Raw genomic sequence first — 7,259 nt, 5'->3', positions numbered from 1 at the left:
ATTTTGTACAATAAACTTTTCGAATGTACGTTTTACACTTCAAACTATAACCCTTGTTATATTTTGCATCCCAATATTAAATTTGTTATTAACTTAAATGAAAATTCAAAATTTAAGATGCAGAAAATAATTTAAGATGATAAAGTGTAATTTTTCTATTTTTAAAAATTGAACGTCGATTTAACAAATTAATCTTAAACTTGCATCTTTGGTAACTTTTAAAGTAAAAGAATTAGTAATATAGGAGTAAGTATTAGTAAAATTTATTCTTTTAATAGAAATTCGAGCTTGTGTGTCATTTTTCACAAGGTAATAACTAACATGTTCTAATTGAGTAGGAATAAGAAGTAATTCTCACCAAGACCTACTGTATTAATTGCTTGAACCAGGTTTATACAAAGTAAGAGAATTGAGTTAAGTCAGTGGAGAAAAAAGCAATGTTTTATTCACTATAATAAGTCTTCTGAAAGGGCTTTTTTAGTTTTTTAATATCAAATTAGGTACTCTAATTTCTGCAACGACAATGAGAGAGGGGGCCTACGTCCATTTTATTAATTTCCTTCAACTTGCAAAATACTTTCTAAACAATAAATATGAGTCAGTTGGTGCTTTAAATTTCTACATTGACGTGATCATTCAATAATTTACATTCATATTTTGATTAGGACTTTTTTTTATTTATCTTTTAAATAGATGCATAAAGATTTAGTAGCTAGATAGAGTGTTGCTTTCAACATGGTCCTGGATTAGTATAGTTTACTTTCAAGTAAATTTCTATTGGATTCTTGTGTTTTAGGGATCTTTTTGGAATAATTCATATAATTTTAAATGTTTTTTGCATTACTATACCTAGTTATGCGTGGAAGGGAAGTGACTGACTGTGTTAGTGTTTTGTCTGATCTTATCAAGATTGTAGAAGTGGATAAGTTTTATATGTATATAAAATTGCAAAGAAGGCTGAAACCAGCCGGCTACAAACAAAAAAGTAGAGATGGGCCCGATCTATCTCTTTCCAAAGCTTGAACGACAATAGCAAGAGGACAAGAAGAGAGGGTAACATTTCCAAATGGGTTGTTGAATTGCCCTCTCTTCCAATAAAACAGAAAGATACCTCGCCAGAAAGACATTTACACCAGAATAGATTTCATTCACACTTATATAGCAATAGGCTAGTGAGGGGGACTCCCAAGTTTCTTATCCTGGCATTATTGGATTGGTGGTTGGATTGATAATGAAGGCACGTTAATCTTGCCTTTCACTTGTGTTTCTTATTGGTTGACATATTATAAGAAACACAGGTAGGAGGCAAGATTAACGTGTGATATAGGACAAAATCTATCATTTAATTTTTTTTTAATTTATTAATTTTGGGATTTTTATGTATTTTTTTTTTTTTTTTTTTTTTTTTTTTATATTTAGGGTTATTATTTCTTTATTTTTAAATGTTTTTAATGTTGTTTAGTCAAATTAGAGTTTTGAAGGTTTTCCTAACTACCTTAGGTTTTCCAGCCTGTAGCATCCAATGGCAATAGAGATTATTATTAATAAAAATTCATACTTTATTTCTATTTACTACTAGAAACTAACAGTTTAGTTTATGTTCTATCATAGAGAGTATTGTGCATTTGTGCTTTTTTCTGACTTCTACGAAATCAACATGCCTTCCACAAGTAGGAAGGGGATTAAGGCTTCTTAGTTTCTTGAAAATCAAATAGTGGGTCCTTTGTTGTTGCTGTGTTTGTGGTTGATAAATGAAATCTTGTGGATCTTCCACAAGTGGGATGGGGATTAAGAAGAAGCAATTATACAACTTGTTTGAATTGATTTCATTAAATTTACTCATAAGATTGATTCACAAATGGGAAAAGAACCATTTAGTAAAAAATATTAAATAAATAAATATATGGGAAAAGAACCATCAATTTGTGCCGGCTTGAATTAAGCAAAGATGGAGTCATTTCATTTACTACGGTATCAATTACTCTATTTAAGGAACCACGATGTTTTCATAAATGAATTTTTGTAAACACGGTCATTTCATGTTATAGCAAGTACAAGTTCTTATTGGAAAGAGGGATGAAAAGGGCCATAATTCAGATCTCTATTCTCTAAGAGAGAATTCTACACACATATACATTTAGATTAGATTAAAGTAAAATTTCTATCTCAGATAAAAAAATATTGTAGTCTCACATATAATCCTTAAATCACATGTCCTTCTTAATTAACAATCAGTCAAACATTTTTCCAATTAAATTAACAGCAATTCAAAATTAGAAATTCTTCCAGTTGCACAAAAAGAAATTCTTTCAGTATCCAGTTACACTGAATCTGTTGAGATTATAACACATATCCATTTTTGAACATATGTCATCATCTTAATAGATCCAATGCTACATGCACTGGACCTAAGCCTCACCCAAGTCTTAACGACTATTAGCACTGGACCTAAGCCTCACCCAAGTCATAATGACCAAACAATGCATAACAATTCATTACTTCAAAAATAAGGTTAAAAAAAAAAAACTACAAAATTTTGATAATTGATTAAAACCATACCTGAATAAAGGCTTCGTAGTTCGTACTTTCGCTGAAGGCTTTAATTTCTTTTCCAAAAGTTGTTTCTGCACAGCATGGAGAATTCACATTCATGAGATTGCCTTGGTTTAGCTTCCATTACCTTTAAGGCTAAAGTATCAACACTGTTCTGGGATCAAATATTAATTTCTAGTAGAGATTTTAGAACAACCGAGAGAAACAAAACAAAATATGGTAGCAGTTTCATAAATTTATTAGCATTCCTTCTTCACGTGGGAACTCAATTTGTTGCAATTAAAACATGAAACCTTATAACTTGTAGAAATGGACTATGCCAACTTGGGATTAATATCTAATTTATTTATTTATTTATCAATTCACCTAATTATGGTGGCTTGTCATGAAGAAACTTTCATGGATAATGTCAAAATGAGCTAGCGACAGACAATGGCAGACCCAAGGTTTTGGTTTTGGAAGGGCAAAATTAAGAGTCAAGATTTGAAGCATAATTAATATAAAAAAAAGAGAATAAATTCAGTCCGGATGTGGCGTAAAAGGCCACTTTTACGCCTCCAATAAAGATGTGCCACGTCATATTTTTGCAAGCTCACCATCTGCTTCAGCCCTCTCTAATCGGACCAGCCCCATAGCCGATCTTCTCAAGCTCCCTCATTTCTAGTTGCCGGCCAAGCTCCACGACTCTTGCCACCCGCAACCACTGTTAGTGGCTTAGAAACTCGCTTCTCTCTCTCACTAGCTCCCTTTCTCTCCGATTCACATGAGTCCATTTCAACAACCAAATGGCACCATGGTCCATAACACCACCCATATAAGCTCACTTCAACAACCACTCCCTGAGTTGCCAATCCAGATTAAAACACAACTCAAAAATCAAAGATTTTTTTAAAATCTTACTGCTGGAGTAGCTTTTTTTAGATTTGGTTTTGTGGGTTTCGTTTTTTTAGATTTGATTTTGTCTTGGGCAGCGTCCACCTTGGGTTTGGAGGGTTGTCAGCGGCACTCCCGAAGGCTCCTCTGTGGTCTACTTCCTCCACCGCTAGTTGTCCTCCACCTCCGATGGCCATAACTGAAGAAGAAGTGTGGCTTTGGTTTTCTGTACTGAAGAGGGTTTGATTTAGTATGGAAGTGCTTAATCTTTAATACATAAAAATATGATGTGGCACATCACTATTGGAGGGCGTAAAAGATCTTTTACGCCACATCCGGACCGAATTTATTCTCTAAAAAAAAATTGATACTAATAAAAATAACTAAACAACTAGACAATAAATAAACAAAAATACTCAATTCATGATTTGATTATTCAAAATAATGTAAAAGATAAATCAATGTATAAAATTTTAAAACATAACAATAATGGGAAAGTTGTATACCTCTTCACTGTCATGATTACTTTTAAAAATTCATTTAGAATTCAATTTTCTTTTTCTATTGTTCTAATTATTAAAAAATTAAGTTTGTAGCAAAATTTCACAGGTTGAAACTATGAAAAGGTCAAAAGATTGAAGGGAAAAAAAAATATAATGGAGGGATAGAGGCATTACACGTACGGATTTAACGCAATGAGAAAAAAAAGACATTATTAGTTTTTTTTTTTTTTTTTTTTAAAGGTTAGAAAAACGGGGTTGAAGACTTTGAAGTGCCATGAGACCAACATTTGTGCGTGACAGCAAAAGGAAAACCTTTTTTTTTTTTTTTTTTGAGAAAAAAATAAGACATTTTTATTAAATAAAATCAATTTGAAATACATATTTCAAATCAAAATGTAGTTCTTCTACCCACATATCATAATCTACAGGCGTGAGCTAACGTGCCCGTTTGGTTCAGCATTTGAAGCCCAAAAAGCACTTTTTCAAAAAAGCTCAAACAAGTTTTGCGTTTGGTAAGCTCAAAACGCAACTTTTATAAAAAAAGTTGCGTTTTGAACTTTTAGAAAATACTGAGGCAAAACGCGGAATGGCTTATGGACCCTCAGGGGTCCATAAATGAAAACGCGCTCTGCGCGTTTTGTGTTATTACCGTTACAATATTGAAAATACCGAAATACCCATCACCAATAAACTTTGCCCTTTTCTCTTCTCCGCTCCTCTGTTACAGACCAACACCGGTCAAGAAAGTATCAACCAAATATAAACAGAGCACCACCCAACAATCACCGGTCTACCACCACAACCCATTTCAACATTTGATAATCCAAACACAAAATCAACAAAATCAAACCAATTTTACACAATTTTACAAAGGAACCCAATAATGAAATCATAACCAAAAAAAAAAAAACCGAGCTGACCCATTTTCGCCGCATGTCGTTGGCAGTGAGGAAGAGATCAAGCAACGGTGGAGAGGAAGACAGGCAGCGGTGAAGGCAGAGATCAAGCACCGATCTGACCCATTCCTCCCTTTTGGATTTCCCCTCTATCTTCGTTTGATGAGAATCATGCAGACGAAGAGCTAAGGAAAAAAAAAAAAAAAAAAAAAAAAGAATCATAAACAGAACGAGAGCTAAGAAAAAAAAAAAAAAAAAAAAAAGGGAAGAAGGAGAGCTCTCTGGGACGTTCTGGAACTTGGAGAAGTGATGTGGAAAAAGAAAGGAAAGAAGGAAATAAAGGTAAAGAGTGGGTACGTGTGTGGACTAGAAAAAAAGAGGGAAAAAAAAAAGAGAAAAAAGAAGAAAATGGGTAACTGAGTGGAGGAGAAAAAAATGAAAAAGAAGGAAATATTATCACAATATTTTCACAATAAATATTAAGTAGTAGGTTATTATTAGCTAACACTTGTGAGAAAAAATAATTTTTTTAGAAAGAAAAAAAAATAATTTTAATAGTACGTTCAAAAAGCCACTTTTATAAGTGCTAGCCAAACACTCAGCTTTTTCATTATGCACTTTTTAATAGTTTTTACCAAACACTCAACTTTTTCATTATGCACTTTTTCAAAAAGTTAAACCAAACTCACCCAACTTCTTCAACCACAGCCTTGGATGAACTAAGTATCACTGCTCTTCGAGCTGCCATTGCTATAGTTTGCACCAGTTTCTCAAAAAAAAAAAAAAAAAAAAAAAAAAAAAAAACAGTTTGTACCACTAAAGTACTGTTTGTTTTTGGTAGTGGTTGATGGAAGATTGAAATTATCTTTTGTTTTGCTTGTGTTGTCTTGTATCGTCAAAACATCTAAAAAATATAGTTTTTAATAATTTAGTTTTTAATAACTTAGAAAAGTCATGTTATTTATTTTAACAATGCATTTTACAATACATTTAATATTAAAGATTTTATTTAAATATATAATATATTAAAATAATATAAATAACATAATAAATTAATATATCTTACACAATAAACAATTTTAAAAAACTACAAAGAAAAAAAGAGAGAGCATGCACATTGCCACAATAATTTTTTACTTATTTATAAGTTTCAACTACAGTAAACTGCCTATGCTGAGAGTTATATATATATATATATATATATATATTAAATATGCTTTGACGTAGAGCCTATTTTAAATTGAATGCTTTTAATATAGCCAAAGAAGAAGCCAAAGAAACAAAAGAGTACAATGTAAACATAAATAAGATCAATGTTATGAATTCCATTCCGTTCCGGCCGGAACGGACGGAAAATCTCGTACCGGTCTGCAGACCGGAATGAGATACCCTCTTGTTCCACCTCGGAGAAACTTTCAGCCTATTCCGGTGTGTTTCGGGCGTTTCGGTCGATTTCGGTAAATTCCGCCGAAATCAAAGATTCGGCCGGCACGCATTTTGGGCTTTCCCTCTTAAAAAGAAAAATCACTGCCACTGGATCTTCTATAAAGGAGATGAAAAAGAAAGGGCAAAAAAAAAAAAAAAAAAAAAAAAAGAAGAAGGTGATGAAGGCATGAAGCACAGCCGGTGTGAGAGAGAAAATACAAAAGAAGAAGAAGAGGAAAAAGAGGAGAAAAGAGACTGAAGAGAGCACCTGAACCAATGAAGATTGATGAGACGTTGGAACTTTGGAAATGAGAAGAAGAGAAGAAAAAGTGGTCGGGTGAGATGAGAAGTACATAGTGTGGGCCATGCGATGTGAGTGAGTTGGAGAATGGGAAAAGTTTAGTGAAAGGAAACTTCTTGGATGTTCCTTCTATATGATTATTCAACTTGTTTTTTTTAATTACAAAAAGACCATTACAATTTTTTTTTTTAATAACAATTAGAATCATCTTTTTACTCTTTTTTTTTTTTTTTTTAGAGAAAATCATCTACCTGCTTTATTTGAGATTTATTTATTTATTTATATATTAAAAGATATATTTACAAGGTAATATATATAAAATAGACAACCCAAAACAGTATCTAAAATAGTATTCATAACAATGAATAAGATAACTAGTCTTTTTCTTTAAGTCTAAAAATGCCATTTATTATATTTACTTAACAACTTTACTATTTCATTCTATTCATGACAGGCTGCTTTTCGTCTCTTTAATATATATTTGGGTAAATTCCACAAATCACCCCTGAGGTTTGGGTTAATACCAATTAGGTCCAATACATTCCAAAATTGACCAATTTGGTCCATAAAGACTATTTTGTCCCTAAACACCACTAAATGTTAACCTCCGTTAATTTCTCTCTCTTCTCTCTGTCCCTCTCTGTTACTCTTCCCTCTTCCCTCCTCCCTCACTCTCTCTCCTCAGATCAGCCATAACCACTCCTCAGA

Source organism: Quercus lobata, chromosome 5 (assembly GCF_001633185.2).
Source record: "Quercus lobata isolate SW786 chromosome 5, ValleyOak3.0 Primary Assembly, whole genome shotgun sequence".
Classification (NCBI taxonomy): domain Eukaryota; kingdom Viridiplantae; phylum Streptophyta; class Magnoliopsida; order Fagales; family Fagaceae; genus Quercus; species Quercus lobata.
The sequence above is the reverse complement of the archived record's forward strand: the minus strand, read 5'-3'. Positions refer to the sequence as shown.